This window comes from Drosophila miranda, chromosome XR (assembly GCF_003369915.1).
Source record: "Drosophila miranda strain MSH22 chromosome XR, D.miranda_PacBio2.1, whole genome shotgun sequence".
Taxonomy (NCBI): domain Eukaryota; kingdom Metazoa; phylum Arthropoda; class Insecta; order Diptera; family Drosophilidae; genus Drosophila; species Drosophila miranda.
The window spans coordinates 45,978,148-45,990,944 of NC_046674.1; the positions used below are offsets into that span (position 1 = coordinate 45,978,148).

The window sequence follows — 12,797 nt, forward strand, 5'->3', positions numbered from 1 at the left end:
CCGTTGGAGAGGAATCCAAAAACATTTTAGTAGGCAAAAGGGAGAACTAATTGGACAGTATCAAAAGATTACAACAAATTTGACAGCGAAACAAATCATTCTCAGATGAATAGCTACAGTACCAAGAGGAAAGAAGCAAGAGAATTAATATCAGAAATGGAACGTAATGGAGTAATAGAGCCGTCCATTAGTCCATGGAGCTCTCCAGTAGTAATTTTTTGTTCATATATCTCTTGGACGTTGACATGCAATGACTGCATCTTACAAGAGGCGATGCAATTACTGCACCGTCAAGTGGCCCGTCTGAAACCAGCAGAAGGCGGTTACGCGTGGATCCCAGGCAAAACGCAGCCCTCCTCCCGCCCAACCGACCGAGGGACGCTGCCGCATGACGCGCCTCGCGTAGCCGAACCGAACGCGAGCATGCAGGAAAGATAGCTGTTAGACTAATATTCGAGGAAAATTAGCACTAAACTTACTAAGAGAACTAAGCATGTATTCAAAATACAAATACCACTAAAATTACTAATTACTAGAAAGGTGTGTAAGGATTAGTGATTTAATAAGAGGAAGAGAATTAGTGGTGGATATAATATGGTAGAGGGAATTATAATCCGATAAGACCCTAAACGGTTCATGCAAGGAATAATTCGATCTACAAAGTGGAAGGAACAACGGTATAAAATTTCTAGTTAGTCTTATAGGAATCGTGAAGTTTATGCAGCTCAACAGATCAGGGCTGTCTATGTCACCCCTGATCAAGTTGTGCATAAAAGTCACAACAAGCATTTTTCTACGGTTAACTAAGGATGGGAGGTTTACTAATAGCAGTCTACTATAGTAAGATGGGAGTCTCACACCCGCATCCGGAGACACTTATTTTGAATGTAGCTATCTTCCTGGCATAAGAGAAATTAAACTTTTCCACTTTTTTGCTTTGCATAAAAGCAATTACATCATTAGATGTGAGGTCAGGGGCCAGCCGTGAGACAAAAACTTATCGTTTTGGTGGGATCCCCACCAGTGGTTTAGGCACCACAGGCCTTTTACCTGTGGTGGCAATATCCGGAGGTCCGGAACGTCTATTTACTGGTGGGATCGGAATAGACGGGAAAACTAGCGAGCTTGCGGACACCGTGGACACGGACGCTGCAGACGTTCTCCAAAGTGATGAGTTCGGCTACCGAATCTGCCTTGCCAGCAGCTGTCGTTGCTCTTGGAGTGGCAAACGAGATCAACTGCTGCACACTTGGAGTGGTCGGAGTCAATTATCGGCCGCGAGCGGCTGAATGACGGTTGGCACTTGCAGATCCCGCGGAGTGACCCTTTTACGCCTCGGAGACTCATTCAGTAGTTCCAGACTCCATGGCTAAGAGCCGATCGTACTGCTTTTAAAGCCAACGGTCAGCTCCTTAAAGCCCTTCCGCGTCTGCCTCATACACATGACATCTCAACCGCACGGAATGTCTCACAACTGTAGTGCAAGCTATTACGTTTTGATATGGCATCGCCCACGAGGCCCGTAAACCCAGCGCATTTTGCGTGCACGACGCTATCGCAGAGCCAGCAGGGGATACTCGGCTGATCATGGGTGATCTCTTTCCGATAGGATTTTCTGGCACATACAACAGAAAACTCCATAATAAAAAATTTGAACAAAATTAAAATCGAATAATATTTCAAAACAAATGGCTATCAAACCAGAGTGCCAGACAAACACTAATAGGACGAGAGGAGAACAGTTGCAGCAGCTGCTAATGGGAGAGAGAGCTACTGAACAGAAAGTTACGAGAGCGAGAGAGAAAGAACAGTTATTGAAGTTCAGGTGATAGGGAGAAAGTGATAATACAAAAAAAGCTACAAGACGAGAGCTGTTATGCAATGTAATGCGTACTCACGGCAACAACACAAACACGACAAGCCGACGCCGAAAAATTGGAAGTTAAATAAATAATTTTTTAACACAAATCAAAAGGCACTCGCGGAATAGAATAGATTTTCAGTTTGTAGGCTGGTTAGGAAGTTAATTAAAGCTTATTTACGAAAACACCGGCTGTTTATGCAAAACAAAAGGAAAAAAATGCAGAGTGCAAAAAAAACACGCGTTTGATCTACGAAAGAGAACGAACAAATGCTTGTAAAAAAGAAAGATGGCAGTACTCGATTTTGCATAGATAGTCGGAGGAAAAATAATTTAACCAAAAAGGACAGTTAGCCTTTTCCAAAAATATACGATTCTCTGGATTCCCTATTTGGGACTTTGGACTTACGAAGCGGATATTGGCAAGTGGAGATGGATAACGATGATAAAGAAAAAACTGCGTTCACTGTTGGTGATGGACTGGCGATGGAAATTCTCAGTAATGCCTTTCGGCCTCTGTAATGCTCCGGCTACATTTAAACGATTGATGGAACTTGTAATATATGCTAACAAATGCAAAGAAATGCTAATATTTCCAAACACAAGTTAAAGTTTTGGGCCATGAAGTAACTAGAGAGGGAGTCTACACTGATAAAGATAATGTAGCGGCAGTACAAAATTTGTTTTAGAAGTTTCTTGGGACTGTGCACCTATTAAGGCAGATTTGTTCCTGGGTTCGCCAATGTGGAATGCAGCCTATATGAACTGACAGGAAAAAGTCAATGCTACAAATGGACAGAGGAAGAGGAGAAAGCTTTTCAAAAAATTTAAGTTCTGGATACAGATGCGAATGGCAAAAGAATTGGAGTGTCGTAATTAATAATTAATAATTCCAGGTAATTGAGGACAAGAGAGAGTGATAACCTATGACAGCAAAGTTTTATCGAAGCCAGAAAGAAACTTTTGTATCACGAGAAGAGAACTAATTTCGTCAGAGACTTCCACAAGTAGTATTTGTATTTCATATGTAAATATCACACAGCACAAAGCTCGCCCGATGGATAGAGCGGTTGCAAAACTACTACGGCAGAACGTTTCAACAGAGCATTAGAAGAATATCTTAGGAACGACACATATCAGAATAAATGAGATTCGGAAAGCATGATACCACAGCGACCACGCTGGCGACTTTAATATTTAAGAACGATTTAAGGCTTCCGGCTGTTGTGAAATTCGGTGTAACCACAACTTTTAATGGAACTATCAATGATGTGATAGAAGGGACGAGATTCACAAATTTATAAGAAGTCGCATCCAATTCAAGAGGGACAGAAAAAAGTCCCGGTATGATCTGAAAGCGAACACTGAAGAGTTTCAGGATGGCGACTTGGTGCTGTTTTATAATCCACAAAGGAAGAAAGGATCATCCTCAAAGCTACAGACAAATTGGGAGGGTCCTTATACAATCGTAAAACAATCGAAAGACAACCGAAGACCGAAACTAAATGTATAATATCTCGAGAGACTAGCACGTTATTATGGAGGCTGACTATTGTTGTTGTTAAGCTATTAAGCGTTTTTAATAACTGTTGCAATTTGAAGTTAATGAAAGTCGAGAGGCTGTTTATAATTCACAATTTATTTGCATATGTAAACCAACTTATCGCGTATGTACATATGGGGAGAACGATTGATGCGAGGATGTTAATCTAATAGCTGCGACGATTAGCTCAAGACTGCTCATGCAAGGGCTGACGGGCCAATCTGCCGGGCCCTATGCAGCAAGCTTAGACGCGAGCGAGAGCGTATGATAGCCCGAGAGCGTAAGAGCTGCTCGGGGACGCTGTTAAGCCGATTACGAGAGATTGCGACATAAGGAGACGAAAGAATTCCGCTGCATGCGCATATGCGGTAGCAAATGATCTTTGCAGTGGGGGCATTGGAAACGACAACACCAAAATGCATTTCCTTTGGGCCGCACCACTGGCAATAATTTAAAATATTTAAGCTGCTTGACCCGACATACTCCCCCCGTTGGAAGCCTGACTTTCAACAGCATCTTTAAGGGGCAGCAGGCACAGCTTGTTGAGGGCGCGCTTGGTGATTCCAGATGACGTCTTCAGCACAGCAACTCGGGAAACGCCATCTCGTCCAGGCAAAAGCTCGACCACTCTCGCCAGTGGCCACTTCATGGGAGGAAGATTCTCATTCTTGACAAGTACCAAATCTGCGACTGCTAAACTAGGCTTCGAAGTGCGCCACTTTGAGCGCTGCTGCAGTGACGTTATGTACTCCTCCTTCCACCGGGACCAAAAGAGCTGCTGCAGGTACGAAACGCGCTGCCAGCCGTCCAGGCGATCGAAGTTTAGCTGCGTGACGTCAGGCTCAGCGAACATCTAGATCGGCAGGGCTCTCTGAAATTGAAACTAGAGGTCTTGAATTAATTACTGCCGTAATGTGGCACAACAGCATCCGCAGCTCGTCAAATCCAAGAACCGAGTTGCCTATCGCACGGTAGAAGTGGTACTTGGCCGTCTTCACTGCAGCCTCCCATAGACCACCAAAATGAGGGGAGCGCGGAGGAATGAAATGCCAGTCCATAGCCTCGACCAAGCAAAAATCCAGCAGCGCCTTCTGATGGTCATCGCTGAGGACCAGGCGCTTTAATTCCATCAGCTCATTTTTAGCACCGACAAAATTTGTTACGTTGTCTGACCAAATTTGCCGCTGGTACGTATGGTACATATGAAGCGCTTTAGTCCATGAAGAAAAGAAACTGTGGATAAGTCTTTTATAAGCTCCAGATGAACAGCCTTGGTAGCGAAACAAATGAAGACGCAGACGTAGCACTTGATTGGAGCCTTGTTGCGTGCCTCCGGTTTGTAGAAAAACGGCCCACAAAAGTCTACGCCTGTGATCTCAAAGGCATGAGAACCATCGAGCCGCTCCTTTGGAAGATCCGCCATAATATGCTCCAATACACTGGCCTTCAGTCGAAAGTATTTTATGTACTTGTTTACTGCCTTGCTTACCGTCTTCCTCCCCCCAATAGGCCAATATTGGGATCTAATTAGTCCAAGAAAAGCTCGAGGATCAGCGTGCAGATTCTACTCAAGAAAATGGGAGATTATTGCAAGAGTCAGTGGATGGCTGCTGGGCAAGATGATTGGATGACGGCCATCAAAATCCAACGAAGAGTTTTTCAGTCGACCATCTACCCTGAGAGGTCCAAACTGATTCATGAATGGCGACAACGATGCAATTGAGCTCGATGAGGAGACTGCTCCCCTTGCCCGCAGTGACTTCATGTCCTCCCATAGCTGAGTACGCTGGACTAGTCGTAGCAATACTTGGGTTCCATGTTCAATGTCTGAGACAGTGAGTCCGGGGCGCCGAATTCGGTTGCAAAACTTGTGAATGTATCCGAAAACGCGTTGCAAAGAAGCCAATGAATTCGTATGTGGGGCGGTTTGACCAGAAGAGCCTTCCGACGAAGTTCAAGGGCTGGCTTATCAGGTAGCACAGTGGGTGGCCAGTCATCTGAGGAGCCGCAAAGAAATGGAGGACCATGAGCCCAAAGAGGTTACTCATTCAGCTCAGTCGGATGAGCCCCTTGAGACAGAATGTCGGCTGGGTTTAAAGCTGTGGGAACATAGCGCCATTCCATTTTTTCGGTCATTTCCTGAATCGTTGACACTCTATTTGCAACAAAAATATTAAATCTTGACGGCTCGTCCCGAATCCAAGAGAGCGCAACGGCAGAATCACACCAACAGTAACACCTTCCCTTGAGTACATTCATTCCAGCTATCTCAGATATGAGCCTAGCCAGCAACTCCGCTCCACAAAGCTCCAACTTTGGTACTCTAAGTGTCTTCAAAGGAGCCACACGAGATTTGGCACAAAGTAAGTGACTGCTGGAATGCTGACCCTTGGACACGACATAAATGCATGCACCATAAGCCTCGATGCTGGCATCGCAAAATCCGTGAATTTCCAGCGTAGAGTTTGGAAGGAGTACAAGCCGAGGAAATTCAAGTCGACGAAACTGACCAAAACTGGTGCATATTTCCTGCCACTCGGTGTTCAGTGCGACTGGAAGGCTTTCATCCCAGGACAACTTCTCTTGGCACAAACGCTGGAGAAAGATTTTGGATTTAGTAATTACGGGACCAGCTAGTCCGAGAGGATCGTAGAATCGCGCTATGGATGACAAAACAGAGCGCCTGCAGGAATTCAAAGAAGATTGAAGGGCCGAGAACGAAAATAATAGTAGATCAGAAACCGGATCCCACGCAAGTCCTAAAGTTTTAGTCACATGGCTGCCATCGTCGAACTTCAAAAAGGTTTCCTTGTCCTCTTCCGGAACTCCATCCAGCACAGCAGGGACGTTCGAACACCATTTCCTCAATCTGAACTGACCTCTAGCCAAAATTCCAGTAGTTTGCTCCCGAATTTGGATAGCCTCCTCCTGCGAGCTGGCTCCAGATATCAAGTCATCCACGTAGAAGTCACGGCGAAGGATTTCAGCTCCAACTGGAAACGCCATCTGCTCGTCAATTGCCAACTGATGCATCGCTCGCACAGATAGATAGGAGGCAGGCTTCGTCCCATAAGTAACGGTGTCCAATTGAAACACACGCAAGTCTTCTTCCCTGGAGTTTTTCCACAGAATACACTTCAAGTTGCTATCCTCGGTCGAGACTCTTACACAACGATACATCTTAAAGATATCTCCCGTAATCGCAACGGCGTATGACCGAAATCGAGCAAGAATATGAAACAGTTTGGGTTGAATTACGGGACCAGCCATTAAAACGTCGTTCAGGGAATATCCAGATGAGGTTGAAGCGGATCCATCAAAAACGACGCGAAGCTTGGTCGTAGAACTATCTTCCTTCATGACGCAATGGTGAGGCAAAAAATATCGGCAGTTGCTGATTGACTGGGTAGGAACCTGAGACATATGGCCTAAATCAAGGTACTCCTTTATAAATGCTGCATACTGAGATTTAACATCAGGGTGACGATCTAACTTTCTCTCAAGGGTCAGGAATCTACGAAGCGCTTGATTGTAAGATTCTCCAAGGAGATCCAAATTATATTTTGCTGGCAGCCGAACACAATAATCGCCTTTATGTAGTCGACGGAAATGCTGCACAAAGTGTGCTTCACAATCTAGCTCTTCTTTGGTAGACTTTATTATTGGTTCGATGCAATTTTCTACCTCCCGAAACCTCCGAAGAAGCACCTCAAGCCGATCCTCTGGACTATTATCCTCAGCAGCTACGGCCCGAGCGCGAGAGACGATCAACGAGGAACCTTTTAAACGCGAACAACCTCCAGACACGACCCATCCCAAGCGCGTTTTCTAAATTGAAAGCAATCCTGGCAGTAGCTTGACCTGACCAACATACAGGAGCTCGAAAAACAGACTTGCGCCAATTAGCAGATCGATGCGCTGCGGCTTATAAAACTCCGGATCAGCTAGTGGTATGTTAGATGGAATGTTCCAGTTTTGAGTGTCAATTCCAAAGCTTGGCTGTCGATCGGTTATGCTATAGGCTACAATGGCAGTGATGAGAGTTGAGTAATCCGATGAGCGAGAGTGCAGGCTAACGTTGACCGAAAATCCATCCGTGACGAAGCTAGAGTCGCCTATTCCCGAGACTGCAGTAGCTGATTCGCGAAACGAGAAGTTATTAGATGCAACTGGGAGCCGGAATCAAGCAACGCTCGGCAGGGAACTAAAACTCCGGAACGATTTTTGACTAAGACCGTGGCCGTGGCAAGTAGAACAGCACCATTCCTGAGATCTTGGGCAATAAGGGCAGACGAGGTAGCCGCTGAAGTAGAGGGCTCAGTGGTATGCTCAGACGGCGTAGACTCAGACAGCGCAGACTGAGATGGAGTATACGGCGCTGATTTCGTTGTTGCTCGAGGTGCACTGAAGTAATCGATGCCCTGTTCTGAGACAATTTATACACAACGAAAGCCGCTTGGCTTCTTTATGGCGATTTGTGGGGGACAGCGCTTTAAACTTCTGACAGTGCTGGACCTCGTGAGCACCATCGTTTCACAGCGCGCAGCGTGCTACGGTTTGGTTCGTTGTAACCAATGTGGACCTAGAATTATTATGCTTTCTACTTCTGCCCACCTGATTGCTCAACGCATAGCTTGCCATAGAAAAGTCCATCGTCTCCAATGATCTGCATCGCTGCTCCAAGAACGAGGCCATAGATTCCCACGACGGAATTAATTTGGCGAATGCGGGGTCGTTGAATCGTTCCTCCCACTTCTCTTGGCTCGCTGGATCCAGTTTTCGGAGAAGCTCCTGCACGATGATGCATCCTGCGATCTGCTCAGTGGTGCCCAAACCCTGGAGCGCGCGCATATGTGAATTAAACTTGTCTGAAAGCTCCCGAAGCATGACCACTGACCCAGGTTCCACAGCCTGAAGCGCCAAGATCTCATTGATGTGTGCCTGAAAAACCAATCGCCGATTATTGAATCTGTTTTCCAACAAATCTAATGCCACAGCATAATTGCCATCTGAGATTTCCAGCGACCGAACAGTCTCCAATGCCGAATCCCGCAGACAGGAACGCAAATGCTGGAGCTTTTCTATGTTTGTTAAGTCCGGATGGCTGTCGATGATGGTGGCAAACATTGAATAAAAGTCCGTCCAGTTCGCATACCCGCCGCTAAACGTCGGCAATTGTATAGGAGGCAGGGATGGTACTTGTCTACGGTGTGGTAGAAATTGCGAGCCGGCAAAATCAACCGTAGTGTTTCCTCCAGCCAAAGTAGAATGGAACGGCATGTGGCCGCTACTCTTAGCCATTTCCCTCATAATCGCCGACTTCAGCGAGCTTGCAAGTGACTCAAAAATGTCACACAAACCACTGTGAATTTCGCTTCGATCCAATTCCTCAAGCTCGCCGTGAAACATCTCAAATTTGCCAATCAACTTCTCGACTTGCTCTTGCTTTACCACGAGCATGTAGTAGTCACAGTCCGACGACTCATTCTGCCAAGCGGTAGCTAACCTTTTCATTTTCTCGCATAATTCCGTTGACTTAAGCGTCAAAAAAGACACCCTGTTTTGCTCACTGGTCATTGGAATTTCGTTAGCAGCATTAATTTCCATGGTAGCGGCAGCGTTAGCAGAAAGACCAACGTCTCTAGCGGGAAGATGATCGCAAAGAGTAACACGATCAATAGACGACAAGAACCGAGCCCAGCAAGCGAACAGCTATGTATGAACTGTATATACAAAGGTGGCCGGTGTAAGAAACGTTTCTTGCGGGAAGATAACCGAAAAGAGAAGCGCAAGCCAACAGCTATGTACGTGCACTACCGAATATGCAGGGGAGGCCGGTGTATATATGTGTGGATAACTTATGTGGTCGATGACACTGGTTGAGATGGCAATTAGTTTAGATCTTTGAATGCTATATTAGTTTGTGATTGCACTGATGGATTATTTATTGCACAATCACGTCGGGGTCACCAAATGTTAAGCTATTAAGCGTTTTTAATAACTGTTGCAATTTGAAGTTAATGAAAGTCGAGAGGCTGTTTATAATTCACAATTTATTTGCATATGTAAACCAACTTATCGCGTATGTACATATGGGGATGATTGGCCGAACGATTGATGCGAGGATGTTAATCTAATAGCTGCGACGATTAGCTCAGGACTGCTCATGCAAGGGCTGACGGGCCAATCTGCCGGGCCCTATGCAGCAAGCTTAGATATTTAAGCTTAGATTTAAAATATTTAAGCTGCTTGACCCGACAGTTGTCTTGCCGGATTACACTAGTATAGTATGAGTTTTTTTTTAGTATTTATAGTATTTATTTTATAGTATGAGTACTTTTATTGAGTATTGATAAAAATAAGTTCCCCTTCGCTTTTATTTCACCTGAACGATGCAGTATGTGACTATTAGTGCTGGGCGGGGAGGTCTCATCGCCGGACAAGTTAAAGACTGCGCAAGTTTATTAGGATGGGCCTGAAGCTTGACCTGATACTTATCTTTTACCGTGGCGATTTCATTTTTGACAGATGCTATATCTAATAGGCTCTGCACACTGAGCCCATCCCGGGGGAGTGGCGGTATTTTTTGACAGATGTGAAACTCCGATTCACATTGGCACCATCCACCATCCGTCAAAAATAGCTGATGACAGATATAGCAATTATATATATATATTTATATATATATTATAATATTGTGCATTACTGTGGTGTATTTTACACAATATATCAAATATGCAAAATAACGCGATTAATGAAAATTGGGAGCTTGCAACAAATGCGCAGCGCGAACAGCACGATAGCAGAAACAGTTCTGCGGACTTTATTCAGTCAGCAGAACAGATACGATCTTCAAGTCGTGCTTTTCCATCTTTCTGTGGTGGCCCTTCTGTTCTTCGAGTCGGTCTCTGGCAGATACAAAATGTCATCCTTTTTGGTTTTCTTTCGAGCAGATTTTTGTTTGATTAGGAGCTCCAAGCGGAGATTTTGATTGCGGATAGGTCCCTGTATCGTTTTTTGTATTGCTACCATTGTAGCATGTGTACCATGTGTATTTGTTATAGTTACTAGGAAATGGATTTGCAAGGGTACGTTGGCTAGTGATTTCTTTGCCCATGTTGCGATGCCTGATGCTGCATTATTCCTGTAGTGGTTTGTTGAAGTTTCGGTTTTGACTACTGAGGTAGAAGAAGAACGTGCAGAAAGGCAGCGGCGAAAAGTTACAACTGGTTTCTTATCTAATGCCCCTGCCCCATCTTTTGTAACTGAAAAAATTTGAAACTAGCAGTGAATATACACTACACATAAAATCTGAAGAAGGCTAAACTTGAAGTACAAAACGTGTTCCAGTCCCACCTGAACGACAGATGACCAGGGCCGAGGGCGACGCGCCATCTAGCGGAAGTCCAGGGAGGCTCGATGGTGTATGGGGACATCGGGGGGAGCTAAAGCCGGTACTGGGGATGTAAGAATCCAGGTTCCATCGACGAAGAAGAAGGGGCAGCAGCGGTAACAGATGAGGCGCCTGGTACGAAATTGGAATAACCAATTGTTACTTAATGCAAGTACTGGACAATGTCTTGCCGCCAAGTGCGCGAGTGGCCAGCCGGCTAGGACAGAGGCCGTCGAGCCAGATAAGAATGGATTCGGCTCCAAGTACTGCATGGGCCTGGTAGAGAAATATGACTATGAAAATTATTTGAACTGCGTCGAGCCGCCTTTGCCCTGCGTGCCTTTAACGTTGAGGTTTCTCGGTCAGTCAGCGGACACCAAATAGAGCCGCAAATTGCAAAGCTGCGTCTCAAGTTCTGGTACGATTCCATAGACAAAAGCTTCGAGCTGGACTCCCAGCAGTCTTACGTGAAGGACCAGCCAGTTCTGCGGGAATTGAAGCACGCCGTAGGGACCCGCAAGCTCAACAAAATCTATCTGCGTCGCCTGGTCACGGCCCGCGAGCGTCCGCCCAATCAGGCGTTCGAATCGATGCGGGAACTGGAAGAATACGCTGAGCAGGCGTTTTCTTCCCTGCTGCATCTGCTGGTGGAGGTGAGCGGCTCTAAAGACCTGCAAGTCGATCATGCTGCCTCCCATCTGGGCAAGGCTCAAGGCATAGCCACACTGTTGAGGGCCATACCACATCCGGGACGCCAGCAGGCAGTCTGTGTGCCCCTCGAAGTGCTGGTGCGGCACGGGGTCAGCCAGGAGCGCATATTGCGCAGCAAGAGTGACGACAAGGGCGTAGAGGAATGCATCTTCGAGGTGGCCAGTGCGGCCAATACACATTTGAAGTTGGCCCGGCAGCTGCACGATCAAGTGCCGCGTCCGGTGCGCAAGATCTTTCTGTCCGCCGTGGCCACCGGTGGTTACCTGGAGCGACTGCGACGCGCTGACTTTCTGCTTACCCACAAAGGTTGTGTGGGACGTGACACCATGCTGCCGGCCCGCCTCTTCTGGAATAGCCTGTTGAATCGATACTGATTATACCCCTTAGCCTCTGTCAGGAGTTAGTTATAGTTTAAATAACCCTGAAGCCAAATTGTTAAACTACCTAAATTTGCTATTTTGCAGCAGAAGGAGGTACTAAAAGTTCACAAAAAAGGTTAATAATAAATGAATGATTGTAAAAGGAAAAGAAAGAAAATAGGATTAGTTAGATGTATTAGTGAGGATAAAAGGGGATAAATAGGAGTGAAAAGAATTAGAAAACGTGGAGTGGATTATGAAATTCGTAGAGTGTGGACGGAAGAGAAACGTCGACCCAGCACCGTTGAAATTTTGTGCGTAAAATATAAAGTTTGAAGTAAGTACAGAAAAAAGGCTGGTGAGCAAATAGATGTTAATGCAGCAAATTTTACTCATAGCCGGCACGGAATATAGCCACCAGAACCGGACCAAAATTTTTCCTGGATAGGAACACGGGAGGTCGAGAGTCGGCTGCAGAGTAGAAGTCTCAGTAGGAACCTGAGTGAGTTCGTTCCAAGGGTCGTGTGTGTGAGCCGAAAAGCGCGGGACGTGAGAAGGGGGGGTGGGGAGAAAGAGGGCGACGTTCGTGCCAGGGCGATCGTAGCCAAATCGCATGTTCGTTGCAGCGCCTTCCAGTACGTGCCACACATTTGGTCTCGTGCATCACAAAAAACCCCGGAACCTTCGTCAGGAGTAGGGGCGACCGCATCCAGTGAGCAGCATCAACGGGGTGGGCATCAAGCGCGGAATTGGCGTAACCCGATAATACTCAGACACTCGGGTCAGGGTCGTGGCGAGAGTAGGAGAGCTGGTGGGATTCCTCGAGAAAATCCGCAACCAAATCCGCCGGGCTATAGACCTTGGCCACCGTGGGGACGAGTCGAAAAATGGGATGAGACGTTCGACGGAGACAGACAAAATGACGGTCGA

At 46.1% G+C, this 12,797-nt stretch overlaps 1 pseudogene; it reads left to right on the plus strand.

The window, feature by feature from the left end:
- Positions 1 to 10,864: 10,864 nt before the first annotated feature.
- LOC117186346 lies at positions 10,865 to 12,030 on the plus strand (annotated as a pseudogene).
- Positions 12,031 to 12,797: the final 767 nt, after the last annotated feature.